Source organism: Petromyzon marinus, chromosome 9 (genome assembly GCF_048934315.1).
Source record: "Petromyzon marinus isolate PM22_M1 ecotype Great Lakes invasive population chromosome 9, UKy_Petmar_22M1.pri1.0, whole genome shotgun sequence".
NCBI lineage: Eukaryota > Metazoa > Chordata > Hyperoartia > Petromyzontiformes > Petromyzontidae > Petromyzon > Petromyzon marinus.
In genome coordinates, this window is record NC_133675.1 from 2,593,782 (window position 1) to 2,609,420 (window position 15,639).

Sequence of the window (15,639 nt, forward strand, 5' to 3'; positions counted from 1 at the left end):
GTCACTCGGTTGCAACGCACCTATACATGGTCGCCTCCTTCTACCGCAAATTAATTCATCATTATGATTACCATTAGAACAGTAATAATTGACACCGGGCACAAGTTTGCGGTGAGTCTTACGTTTCCGGCGCGGGACTATTGTAAAAAATGTTGGTTCTTTCGGTAAAGTCACGTAGAAGGGAAACAATGAATCCCTGCAGTCACGAAAGCTTTAAATAAAAAAAATATTGTAAATGTTGTGGGTTTACTCTCAAACACACCGGTGTGCTGTATCAGTAACGAATTGGCACGTTTTGTTTACGTGACAAATCTTACGAATTGGCTGTGTCGGGTGGCGGCGGGTTTAACGACACATTTATATTTACGCGATCGAACCCAAAGAAACCTGTTATGGACGGCAAAACTATATTTAGCGAAGGAATTATTTGCGCGCTTGGTGCTGGCGGGTGGGGGGGGGGAAGCGCTGCTCTATGGTGGAATGCGACACCTGAAGCCAACTGCCGATGCCGTTGTTGTTGTTGCTGTCGTCACTTCGGTTTCTGGGTGCAGATTCCTGGCGCGGAATGCCACTGAGTCAGGTGCGACGCGCGACGGCGCAAGTGCCGTGATTTCAAACTATTGGAACGAATTTGTTTTTGGGTATTTTACCGGGTAAGGCCCACTGAGCTCGACGAAGTGGCCAGTCACGTGGAAATTTCCAGCAGCCAAATACTCGAAACGCGCGACGTTGATTCTACATGTGGAGGGACAGACCTGGAGAAGAGTCCACGCGGCGACGGGGAGAGAGACACGCAAACTCCAAATATACAGGTGTCAGGGTCGGGATTGAATCCACGGCCTCCTGTATACCAGGTGAAACAGTTAACATCTCGCCACCGTGGCATCATCAATGTAAATCTGGCTGCCAGATCACAACGTGAAACATTGCGACATTCAAAGGAATGTCGTGTGAAACATTACATGTCATGTGAAAGAATGTCATGTGAAACATTACATTCCTTTGAAATCCGTTCCCAGGATGTTGACTTATGGTATAAATGGGATGCATGCGATTCACGGTTAGTAAAAATATTGGTGATGCATCATCCCAAAATAAAAAAAATATTAATGATGATGATGTTGATATTATTCACGAAATATTTGTAAAAACAAGACTGACGAGATGCGGAGCACACGCGACTCATCTCTGAGAATACAACGATTGTCCAAAAACACAAATGACGCACCGGGCTATGGAACTGGCCTCCCGAATTTGTTTCCTGGCTCTGGCTAACATCAGTGGCGAGTGATATTGTGTGTGTATATTGTGTATATACACACACAATGACATGTATATATTATGTATATATTGTGTATATATTGTGTGTATATAGTGTATAGTGTATATTGTGTATATACACACAACAGGTGTATCTATTATGTATATATTGTGTATATAGTGTATATATTGTATACACACAATGACAGGTATATATTATGTATATATTGTGTGTATATAGTGTATATATTGTGTCTATATATTGTGTATATAGTGTGTATACATATACGTTAACCTATTCCTGCCCTGCCATTCACTAACTCAAACTGACCAGCGTGGTGAAGTATGGTCAAACAACCCTCACGACCGACACGGAATGGACAGACCTTCATCCAGCAGTGGATTGACAGTGTGTTCTACATGATATACATACGTGTACAATGTAGTGCTGGATGATGGCCTTCTTAACACAGGTTCAGTCGTGGGTGTCATTTAACCACATTTCACATGGAGACCCAAAAACTGGACCAGATAACACTCGCCACTGAAGTGCGCCATCGCCGGAAATCGAACCCAGGTCGGCTGGGTACCTTGTAGTCCGTGACAAAGTAACAGCAGAAATCATCCTAGATGTCCCCTCTCATCTCACTTAGCCCCATGACAAATTGTTAAGGAGCGGCTCACACTCTGATCGCACAAGTAATTCACCCACCGGCCCTGCACACCACATCCGGTCTCACGTCGCTTTCAAAATCCCCCCAACCAGAACCCACCCACTCGCTCAACTACCCAACTATCCGTCCACCCAACTATCCATCCACTCAATTATCCATCCACCCATCCATCCATCCACCCATCCATCCATCCATTTATCCACCCACCCATGCATCCACCCATCCACCCATCCATTCTTCCACCCACCCATCCATCCACCCATCCATCAATCCACCCATCCACCCATCCATCCATTCACCCACCCACCTACCCATCCACCCACCCAATTATCTACCCAACCACCCAATTATCCACCAACCCAAATATCCATCCACCCACCCACCAAGTTACCCATCCAACCACCCAACTATCCATCCACCCATCCACCCATCCACCCACCCAACAACCCATCCACCCATCCACCCACCCCATTATCAACCCAACAAATTACCCATCCACCCACCCAACTACCCATCCACCCAACTACCCATCTTCCCATCCATCCACCCATCCATCAATCCACCCATCCATCCATTCACCCACCCACCAACCCATCCACCCACCCAATTATCTACCCAACCACCCAATTATCCACCAACACAAATATTCATCCACCCACCCACCAAGTTACCCATCCAACCACCCAACTACCCATCCACCCACCCAACTACCCATCCACCCACCCAATTATCCACCCAACAAATTACCCATCCACCCACCCAACTACCCATCCACTCATCCAACTACCTACCCACCCAACTACCCATCTACCCATCCATACATCCACCCATCCACCCATCCATCCACCCATCCATCCACCCATTCACCCACCTACCTACCCATCCACCCAATTATCTACCCAACCACCCAATTATCCACCAACCCAAATATCCATCCACCCACCCACCAAATTAACCATCCAACCACCCAACTACCCATCCACCCACCCAATTATCCACCCAACAAATTACCCGTCCACCCACCCAACTACCCATCCACCCAACTACCCATCCACCCAACTACCCATCCACCCACCCACCCAACTACCCATCCACCCACCCAACTACCTATCCATCCACCCATCCATCCACCCACCAATCCATCCACCCATCCATCCACCCATCCATCCATCCATTCACCCACCTACCCATCCACCCACCCAATTATCTACCCAACCACCCAATTATCCACCAACCCAAATATCCATCCACCCACCCACCAAATTACCCATCCAACCAGCCAACTACCCATCCACCCACCCAATTATCCACCCAACAAATTACCCATCCACCCACCCAACTACCCATCCACCCACCCAACTACTCTTCCACCCACCCAACTACCCATCCACCCAATAATCCATCCACCCATCCATCCATCCTCCCATCCATCCATTCATCCACCCAACCATCCATCCACCCATCCATTCATCCACCCATCCATTCTTCCACCCACCCATCCATCCACCCATCCATCAATCCAACCATCCACCCATCCATCCACCCATCCATCCATCCATCCACCCACCCACCCATCATTCTTCCACCCACCCATCCATCCACCCATCCATCAATCCAACCATCCACCCATCCATCCATTCACCCACCCACCTACCCATCCACCCACCCAATTATCTACCCAACCACCCAATTATCCACCAACCAAAATATCCATCCACCCACCCACCAAGTTACCCATCCAACCACCCAACTATCCATCCACCCATCCACCCATCCACCCACCCAACTACCCATCCACCCACCCACCCACCCAATTATCAACCCAACAAATTACCCATCCACCCACCCAACTACCCATCCACCCACCCAACTACCCATCCACCCACCCAACTACCCATCTACCCATCCATCCACCCATCCATCAATCCACCCATCCACCCATCCATCGATTCACCTACCCACCTACCCATCCACCCACCCAATTATCTACCCAACCACCCAATTATCCACCAACCCAAATATCCATCCACCCACCCAGCAAGTTACCCATCCAACCACCCAACTACCCGCCCAACTACCCATCCACCCACCCAATTATCCACCCAATAAATTACCCATCCACCCACCCAACTACCCATCCACTCACCCAACTATCCATCCACCCACCCAACTACCCATCTACCCATCCATCCACCCATCCACCCATCCATCCACCCATCCACCCATCCACCCATCCATCCACCCATCCACCCATTCACCCACCCACCTACCCACCCACCCAATTATCTAACCAACCACCCATTTATCCACCAACCCAAATATCCATCCACCCACCCACCAAATTAACCATCCAACCACCCAACTACCCATCCACCCACCCAACAAATTACCCATCCACCCACCCAACTACCCATCCACCCACCCACCTACCCATCCACCCACCCACCTACCCATCCACCCACCCAACTACCCATCCACCCACCCAACTCCCTATCCATCCACCCACCCACCAATCCATCCACCCATCCATCCACCCACCCATCCATCCATCCATTCACCCACCCACCTACCCATCCACCCACCCAATTATCTATCCAACCACACAATTATCCACCAACCCAAATATCCATCCACCCACCCACCAAATTACCCATCCAACCACCCAACTACCCATCCACCCACCCAATTATCCACCCAACAAATTACCCATCCACCCACCCAACTACCCATCCACCCAACTACCCATCCACCCACCCAACTACTCTTCCACCCACCCAACTACCCATCCACCCACCCACCCAACTACCCATCCATCCACCCATCCATCTACCCATCCACCCATTCACCAAATACCCCCCACCCAAATACCCACCAACCCAACCTCCCACGGAACCCACCCAACCATCCAACCCACTTTTACCCCCTGCTGGCCACCACGTAGCACAGTCGCCTCTGACATCGTGGCGTGCACGCTGTGTCGCCTCCACTGAAGCTCAATGCGAGAGCGGAAGAGTTCGGATGGGGCGCATATCCCGGGTGAATTGGTCACAGGCGGCTAATTAGTTATGCAAACCGCGGTCTCAGGGAGACGCTGAGGATGAGAGGCACGACACGAGGTCGCTCACCGCGTGGTATCGATTGCAGTCGGCGCGCGTGAATATTTACCAGCGGGCTGTGTTTACAATTACAGGAGCAGATTAATCTCACATCTTCAGCTCCGAGGTGGCAGTGGCGGCGGGGGGGTATTAGCATAAATGGAAATGTAATCAGAGCTCCGTCCAGTGTCCTCATATGTAAATAAATAGTGATTCAGGTTTTAGTCCTGCTTTGGAAATGTTGGTAACAAAGGCATTTGTTTAACCGACATGGCTACTGATGAGACCCACAAGGTCGGAACCGGTGCAGAGTCAGCTTGCTCCACGACAGCTCACATAATGAGTTTGTTAATCCCCCAGAACGCGCCCGATCTCGCCATATTTTTTAAGCTAAGCAGGGCGAGCTTGGCCAGAGCTTGGCCAGTGCTTGGATGGGCGACCACCACCCACGAGACACGTGTTCTATGTTTGTGGGCAGCAGTAGGGCAGGCCACCTTGTTTTACTGCATCCCTCCACGGTTCACTGTAGCAAGGGCACTCATGAAAAAAAAATACGTTTTAGACTCGGTCAGGCTCTACTTTGAAAATTCAATAACTGTTATTTTGATAATTATCAGAGAAATGACCGAACAAATTCAGCGTAGGACGCTCCTGGAAATGAGCCCTGAGACTCGGTGTATAAACAAATGACCTGAATGTGATCACTCCTCTCACAGCCGCTCTCTAATCTACGACTCGGGGTCCAGCACCTTGGCTGAACGATAACAAATTGATGGATTAAAGAGCGCGTCAACGGCTTAATTAGCTGCGACCCTTCGTCCGACGTGGCCCCTTTAGGCAAAGACACAACAAGACAAAGATCCCCCGTGTAGCCTTAACAGACTGTTGTAGCAAGTGCTGTTAGCGAGCACCTATGAAGGCCAGAACGGCACACGCTGGGGGTGGGTGGCCAGCACCACGCCCAGCCGCCTTTGTCTCCCTAGTGGCGATGTGCACGCACCCGCACCAGCTACTAAATTTTAGGCCGAGTCAACCTAGCGTAGGTCCGGGACCGGTTCAGATGATCGCCATTGGCGTTTGGTGGCCGGGGGTGGGAGTCGAACTCGGTTGGCCGGGTTCGTAGCGCAGCGCGCTAACTCCCGCACCACCGTTTCCGGACACGCGCACGCGCGCGCGGTCAGACACTCACTTCTCAAGTGCGCGTGCCGCCGACGCAGGCCGCTTCACACGAGAAACCGTCACGGATATCCCTGCCTAGCCCATTAACGTCTCGTTTGCCTAATCACGCATCTCGCTTAATGCGCGTGCTATGACCTCGGTAATGCATATCCATCATTAATTTCAAATTTGTTTCCAGGTATTCATTTATAAGTCACCATTAAATATTAAAGGCTCACATTTCAGAGTTAAGGCAGCAAAGGGGGGGGGGCTTTGTCCTCACTATATCTCAATCAGACTCTGTTTACCCTGACCCTCGGATCGGCCGAGCGCGAGGTAATGGAATAATTTGCCCGTCTTAGAGAATGAGTCACTGGCAAAAACGGGGCGCGTTGGTTATTCGCCCCACCACCACCACCCTCCTCCCCTCGTTCTGACCCTGCGGGGGTTCTGTCCCTATTACCTGCGGCACGGACATTACTCAAGTCGGCGTCTCAAGGCCACATCTGATTGCATAAGCTGCTTTAAAAATACTCGCCGCGCGCACACGAGGCGGAGTCGACTCCGCCTCCCTGCGTGTGTGCGATGATGACGACGATGATGATGAAACTGAATTTGAGCACTCGGCTCAGCTGGTTGTACCGCATTTTCGCGTCTCATTGGATTCATTAATCAGTTGAGTTCGTGAATGTGGCAGGAAACAAGTCTGTTTCAAATTATTAAATTTAATGAACGAATGAATTCAAATGTTTAATTCACGAATGAATTAATTCAAATACCTCGTGTCTCAGTGACTTATTCATTCAGTTCATGCATTCATTCATCAATTTACGAATTCATTCACTCAATATATATTGTCTCACCGACGATTGTATCAGTTCAGTTCATGCATTTGTTATATTAATAGATCTTATCTCAATGACTCAACTAATTTATTCAGGTGATGCATTAATTCAATACACCTCGCGTCTCACTCATTAATTCATTCATCCGTTCATGAATTCGCGTCATTCATTTCACGTTTCCACAACTTATTCTTTCATTCATTCATCAGCTCATGCATTCATCAATTTAAAATCATCCTACAAGCGGTCTGCGAGAATGACATTCCATCTCTTTCGGCTGAGACGACACGAGACGCGTTGCATCGTAAATCGCAGCGCGGGCAGGCAGGCTAAATTAATCGCGCTGCTAAAATATGTGTTCCACTTCAGATAACAAACTCCCAACAACTCCCCAACACCGCGAGATCCGTGATAAATAAGCAAACGAGAGCAGCTGATGAAATAGCAATGAGGATGCGCACGGCTTTGTTGAAATGAATATTTTAACATCGGTTTTGTTTTTCTTTGTCTCCGTGATGTCGTTTGTTGTTGCGCGTGCCCGTGGGTGTGTTTATTTATTTAATTATTATCGTCGTGTCCGTGAAGAGGAGGAGAGAAGAGCGCGCCCATCACAATCTCTGTAATTCCCGGGTTCCTGCCTGAGCCGCTCAAATCGCCGGCACGCAGCTGAGACCCACTCGGGTATTTACCAGGCCCGGTTATGAGCAATATCAGCCGCATTAAATATGTAGCGCATTTTCCAACTCTCATCACGCGGAATGGAGAACATTTAATGTCGCTTCTGGCCGAACCCCTCCACCCCCCCCCCACACTGCCCCTCCCCCCTACCCCCCACACGTACGGCGCCTCCCCCCACCCCTCCCCACAACTAACATCGAGTATTCCATTTTAATACCCGCCTGTGTCTAGAGCTACTGAGTGCCAGATCTCATTTCTGTTTTTACCGTTTGCTCTTTCAAATCCATTATGTTTTCTGCGGTGGGGTGGGGGGTTATTCCACTGACCCCACCACCCACCCCCCCATCTCCACCTCCCTCCCCCGCTCCCGCTTCGCTCCCCCTCCTCCCCTCTCCGTTCCCTCCTCCGCTAACCCACATGTCACTGTTGCCCGAAGAGACCGTGGGACCTCGTGGCGGAGTGCGAGCGTGGCGTGCGGCAGGGCCGCGAGGCGGGCATCCCGAGCGAAGGAGCTCTCGCCCCCCGCCCCCGCCCGCGCCGATCACAGGGAGACTCGCGCGGAGTGGGCGGCGATTCGTCGACGCCGGCTGCCTTCTCTGACCGCTTGTCTGGAGCGCCCGCGGTGGCGAGATGTTGTCATCTCTCTCGCGCACGCGCTCGGGATGCAGGAGGCCGGGGGGTTCCATCCCGACCCCACAGCGCCTGCTGCGTATTTGGAGTCTGCGCGTCTCTCTCCCCGTGGTCGCGGGGATGTTTTTTTTTTCTCCAGGTCCTTCGGGTTTTTTTCCCCCTCCACATTTAGACACGTGCGTTAAGAGTATTTCTGCTGATATAAATGATCACAGATGACACGCCGAATGATACGCCACTGCGTTGAGCTATCATTCGTGGCCAGATCGCTACTGAAACAGCTAATAGCTCAGCGCGATTTACCTGTTAAATGAAATAGTTTAGTATAGTCTGCGGGTTCCCTCCGCGCCTTCCTGTGAATTCTGAGCGTTACAAATTCTGCGGCGTTCTGAGATACAATTCACGTCAACGATGTAAGAAGATACGAATTAAACGTTATTTTTATCGTTCAACGCATGAAGCGTTATCACTATCACGCTGGCAATGCCCCATGATGAAAGTGATGCACAAGACAAAGACATACAAGCCCCCTCTGTCACTTCGCGCAGCCCGCTGCAGGCTAATGATTGCAGGGAGATTGACAGGGAGTAAAAGTCAGACAGCAGCCTTCCTTACAGACTGCGCTCAGACTACTCACACAAAGACCCCCCGTAGAACCTGAATAGACTGCTGTGGCAAGTGCTGTTAGCGAGCACCTATGAAGACCGGCACGACACACGAGGGGGTGGGGGGGGGGCAGCACCACGCCCAACCGCCTTTGTCTCCCCAGTGGCGATGTTCACACACCACACCAGGTACTCATTTGAGGCTGAGTCCACCTAGCGGAGGCCCAGGACCGATTCAGACAATCGTCACTGACGTTGGCTATGAGCGCTCCCCACAGACACACAACAACAACAACAGCCGCAATTCGCCACTAAGTGGCGGTGACGTCACCACGACGCCTGTGCCAGGCTAGGTGCACGTTGAGGCCCCGTGAAGTGTCGTAGGCTCCCTGACACACAAACACATAGACACAAAGACACACAGACAGGCACGCACAGACAGACATACATACAGACACATACATATAAAGACAAAGACCCTCCCTCCCCCTATATAGCCTTTAACATACTGCTGAGGCAAGTCGGGAGCACCTATAAAGGCCGGAACGGCACACGAGGGGGTGGCCAGCACCACGCCCGCATAGACAGACAGACACACACGGACAGACACAGACAGACACACACGGATAGACACAGACATACACACACGGACAGACACACACAGACAGACACAGATAGACTCACAGGCAGATACAGACGCAGACAGACACACACAGACATACACAGATAGACAGGTCCACGCAGGAAGATACAGACAGACACAGACCCACACAGGCAGATGCACACAGACACACAGACAGACACACAGACAGACACACAGACAGACACACACAGGCAGATACACACAGACAGACACACAGACAGACACACACAGGCAGATAAACACAGACAGACACAGATAGACAGGCCCACGCAGGGAGATACAGACAGACACAGATAGATCCACACAGGCAGATACACACAGACAGACACACAGACAGACACACAGACAGACACACAGACAGACACACACAGACAGACAGACACACAGACAGATACAGATAGACAGGCCCACGCAGGGAGATACAGACAGACACAGACAGACACACACAGACAGACACACACAGACAGACACACAGACAGACAGACACACACAGACAGATACACACAGACACGTGTATCACTGTGCCCTCGAGGACGTCAGCTCCGCCCCGTAGGCTGCCGACCGCCCCGCAGAGAAAGACCATTTGCCTCTTTTATGAATCGGCTCGCTGCCTTTCTCTCTTTAAATTACTCCAGTCCCGGGAGACGGCGAAATGAGAAATTTGGGCACCTGTCTAAAACCAGAAAATATATATGCGAGCCTATTTAAAAGCCTGATATTGAAAAAAAATATTAAAACTATTTTGCACTGTTCAATGTTATTGCGCCAGTCAATAATATATAACTCATCCCTCCGTATAAAGGCCTGTCCGCCCCCCCCCACCCATCCACACACGCCGTGTCGGTAACGGGGATTGCGTGACCATACTTCACCGCGCGAGGTGAACGTGGAAGCGCAGGAGCGCTTCAGATACCAGTCGCCACTGATGCAAACCGTGGCAGGGAATCGAACTCGGGACTCACGACGCAGCTCGCTAACCGCAATATTCACGTTCTCCAACGCCATTAATTACGGCGCCCTAATGAACATCGTCTCATAATCATACGCACGTCATCAACCCCTAAGTGGTGCAATGACATCGCTGCCAATTAAAACGAGACCCACTGTGGTTGCGTGATCATCATTAGGCGGCTTCTTTCCGGCCGAGTGCAGCCCGCCTCGCCACATCACCCGGAGCGCGCGTCCGATCTCCGCCCAGGCCTCGGGAAGCTAAGCAGGGGGTGCTGAGCCTGGATAGAGTTTGCGTGTTGGCGAGCATCGTGCTCAAGGCGAGGTACAGCAGCAGCGGGCTGCGCGGCCAGCAACGGGGAGTCGAGCGGAATCCATTCCGGTGCTGTACTCTGTCAACCCGCGTCGACCGGCGTGCTGAAGTATGGTCAAAGGATCGCCGTGACCGACACAACTTGGGGAGGCCTCCTCTCCAGCAGCGGATTGACAAAGGGCTGTATGTACATTATCGTACTATATTTGAGATATATATTAGATGTAGTCTGACCTACCCCGACGGTCACGTTCAAATGACATGCGGGCTGCTAGCGATGAGTAAAAACGCAATAATCAGCCAAGAGTTTATGATGTTGGCACTAAAATAAACAAGCGTGCTATCCACGAGCACCCGGTGTGTGATGGGGGTGCGGTTCAGCCGTGCCCCGTGCCCCGTGCACCGCTACCCAGCGCCGCTCCCCACCAGCCGCGCTCTGCCACGGCCACCGCCAGTGGAGCCAGGAGGGGGACGACACTCGCCTCTCACCTTGACCACGATCGCGAACCCCAAGGTGACCTCGGCACCATCCTCCCACCAGCCCCCTGCTGGCGGTGGGGGGGGTGGGAGGGAGACGCAGCATCACAACTCCCTGGTTCCCGTGGCCCCGCGCGGAGTGGCTCCACCAGAGGGCGGCGTCCACTCACCGAGGCAGTGGACAAACAAAATGCGGTCAGGGAGAGGATGCGTCCGAAAAGAGTTGAGTCGCTGTTTGTGTGTTGTATATTTAACTTCTTCCGTATCGTACGTAGCCAACCGCGCTAACCGGAGGTGCGGGGGAAGGACAACAAACTAAACACGCAAAATAAGTTCTAAAGAAATGCATTTTCAGTCTAGATGATGTAAAAGTGCATAGCTCCAAGCAAGAGCGTTCCAGACGGCCGCAGCAGCGCATCTGAAAGTGCGCGATGCGGTGACCGACTTTGTTCGATGGCCAGCAGCCAAAAGCCGCTGCTGCGAGGATGACCGCAGTTCGCCTGACGCTTTATGCTCCTTGATGAGACGAGCGAGGTATCGTGGCCCATTTGCGACAAGCACTTCGTGTGTAATGAGTGCGACCTTATAATGTGTCCGTTCGGCAAGCGGAATCTCGGCGAGTACTGGACGGACGCGGTCAGATCTTGCAGTACCCGGCGCGATACGTGCCAGAGAATGTTGTACACGCCGCAGCGCTGATCTCCTGAGCACAGAGCGGATATTGTTTCTCATTTGTCGGTACCACTCGATGTGGCATAAGGGGCCGTCCATAAATGACGTCACGCGATTTTGGACGATTTTTTACCCCCCCCCCTCTTTCGTCACACGACGTCACAAAAAGGCAGATCTCCCCCTCAAATATGACGTCAAAAGCTCTGCCCCCCCCCCTAAAAAAAAACAAAAACATGCTTCAAATCGCTTTAAACTATTGTCATTGTACTAGTGCGTATTTAATGTGGCGCTGCACTCTGATGTTGTAGGAGAAAACATTTATTAAAAAGTCTATTTAATTAAGTAGAAAGTGTTGGCTATATTTATTTAAAGTTGCGCATTTTGATGTGACGTCACATTTCTCAACCCCCCCCCGTCACACATCGTCACAAATGTGAGACCCCCCCCCCCAAAGGTGCGTGACGTCATTTATGGACGGCCCTTAACGTTATCGGTTCCAATTCATTATTATGGCCAACATCAGTGAAATATATGACTACCGTTTGAAGTTATTGGCATTATTAAGTAAGATAATTGTTTTTTTACCCTTTTATCTGGCAACAAAATTTACACCTTTTTTACAAGGAGTCATGTTTACATTGACCACAATACCTGCGGTCGGAACGCAAACAAAAAACAACAACTCTGATAATGTATGCACTGTCCTTGAAATTGATTGGTCCACACCCGAGACAGCTTTCTTTAGAGCCTCGTCTCACATGGTGTTGGACCAGAAGACGCCAAAAGGGGCACAACTCAAAGGCAATGCACCATCAGTGTGCGCCTTTTGGCGTCTTCTGGTCCAACACCATGTGAGACGAGGCTCTAAAGAAAGCTGTCTCGGGTGTGGACCAATCAATTTCAAGGACAGTGCATACATTATCAGAGTTGTTATTTTTTGTTTGCGTTCCGATCGCAGGTATTGTGGTCAATGTAAACATGACTCCTTGTAAAAAAGGTGTCAGTTTTGTTGCCAGATAAAAGGGTAAAAAACCAATTATCATATTTTGTTACTGGCAAATGAGGTTTCCAATGGCATTATTAAGTAAATTCACTCTTATTGGCCGTAGACATAAATCGCTACCTACTAAAGTTGTTTCTACCTTGAATTGTGCCGATTTCTGCTCCGGTCCATGGAAGGACGTCCACTGAGGAGATGGAACGATGAAATTAGTAAATGTACAAGCGCGAGTGGACTCTTACATCGGATGATCATGAGAAGTGGCAACTGGTTTGGGAGGTCGTCATCCAGCACTGTATAGATGCTGGATGATGATATACATCTTGACTTAACGCTTTCGTGACCGCAGGAATTCATATTCTTTGGGTCTGTCGGTAAAGTCACGCAGATAGGTTCAAAGAAAATAACAAAAAAACTACGACGTTTCGATCGCAACACAAGCGGTCGTCCGCTTGTGTTGCGATATGTAACGGAGATATAGATTCTCGATAAATATCGATAGCACATAGTTTCCATCTGCTTCTAGTATCTTTTTTTTTCATCTTCTTCTATTTTATAGCCGGGCTGCCACGGTGAAGCTCTGCGCGAGACTTCTCAAACGCGTTCATTGGTCCCGAGAGCGTCGCTTTGCGCACCGAGACCGCCTCTCCACGACCATTGGGAAGCGTGCCGGCCACGGCTGACATCGGTGGCGAGTGACGGACGTGCTCACCGCTGCTGTCGCGAAACTCTGGGGGCTCGCTTCAAACGGGACCATCATCACCAGGGCCCCACTGAACCCAAAAAAGACGCGCGGCACGCGGACGTGCCGCGGATATCGCGCTGCTCCTCACGACGCGTAAACAGATGAACACGACGGAGTAATTCCCAAGTCGATGGATATTAATGACTTATCTTTTTTTTAAACGCCTTATTGCATCATCTGCTTCGGGAGCTAAAACTTCGCAAATCACCGCAAAATGCACACGCTGCCTTTTTTCATTAGTGCTCGTGATGTCCTCGTCAAATTGCATTTTTTTACGGAAACAGGACTAATGGGAGTCAGAGGGGTTTAATTTACATGTTAAATTCCACCCCTTCCCCCCTCTCTCTCCCGACAAGGGGATAGGGTGTGGGGAGAGGTTAGTGACTTGGGCACAAATACATTTCTAATAATATTCAGCCTGCACGGACACAAATTAAGGGTCAGGGAGCAAGATAATGTTCATCTAGCCGATGGAGATATCGGTGGTGGTGGTGGTGGTGGAGCGAGCATACGGGAGGGGGGAGAGTGCGATTTGATAAAAAGGGTGGGGGAGGGTGGAGAGGGGAGGGGTCAAGAGGCGGGGGGCGGGGTGAAATCAGCGATTGCGCTTGTTATAGATGCGTCACCTTTATGCACGTGGAGGCAGGGACTCGGGCGCCCGCATGCCGCGTCGCGTCAATGTTTATTGCGGTCGAGAGCAGGGTAGAAGAGGAGGAGGAAAGTGGGGTGGGTGGGGGTGCGGCGGAGTGGGGGGGGCCTGATATTTTAGTACATACTCCTGCCATCATCCTCCAATCCCGCCCCGCCCCCCCCGGGGTAGCCAAGTTGATTATTTTTAGCTCACAGGCCCCCTCGGCAAACGCGATTAATGCGCGGCTGAATTATTTAACCAGGCAGGTGAACTCTCCCCTGAATACCTCTCCCTGCCCCCGCCACCAGCACACGCACCCCCCGGAGACCCGACAACCCGGCCCCTCGCGTACACAGGGGAACACTTAGACAAAGATCCCCCGTATAGCCTTCAACAGAGTGTCGGGGCAAGTGCAGTTAGCGGGCAACATTAAGGGCGACACGAGGGGGGAGGTGATGGCCAGCACCACGCTCAGGCCGTCTTTATCTGCCCAACGCTGATGTGTTCACACTGCACGCGGTACTCATTGAAGGGCGATACGACCCAGGGGGGGGGCGGACCCAGGTCCGGTTTAAATATTCGTAACCGATGTAGGCCGCGAACGGGAATCGAACCCGTGGTGGCCGGGTTCGTAGCGATCAACACTACTACCGCTCAGACTTGATTTGAAGCTTTCGTGACTGCAGGAATTTATCTTTGGTTTTTTCGGTAAAGTCACGTATAAGTAAGAAAAAATAAAATAACATAATAGCGTACGACGTTTCGGTTGCAACACAAGCAGCCATCATCAGGTACAGAAGAGCTAAATTTAGGAGAGAGGGGAAACACATAACCTCAGATGTATACACAGACACCCAAGTAGGGGGAACTAACACAGATACAACAGGGGACACAGAGAGAGAAGCATACCAGACAAACAGGGTTTAGCAAAAAAAAAATTGGAACCATGTAAAGCAACACAGACGGTCGGTCAAAACACAATTAACGCATAGTCCGGTTGATCACGCTATTTCAAAGATTGCTACCGCTCCCCAAAGGACTGGCACACCAACACAGAGACCCCAGCGGCGGCGTGAGCCACGTGGCTTCGTCCAGCGAGATCGCAGCTGCAAGGGGCCCGCGAGCAGAGGTTGGTGAATCCGGACTCGAGGACGCTCGAGTCGAGATGACTCAGGGACTTGAGTAGGGATGACTGCAATCGAGGTGACTTGCAGTAGAGTTGATTGCAGTAGAGGTGACTGCAGTGGAGGCTACTGCATTGGAGG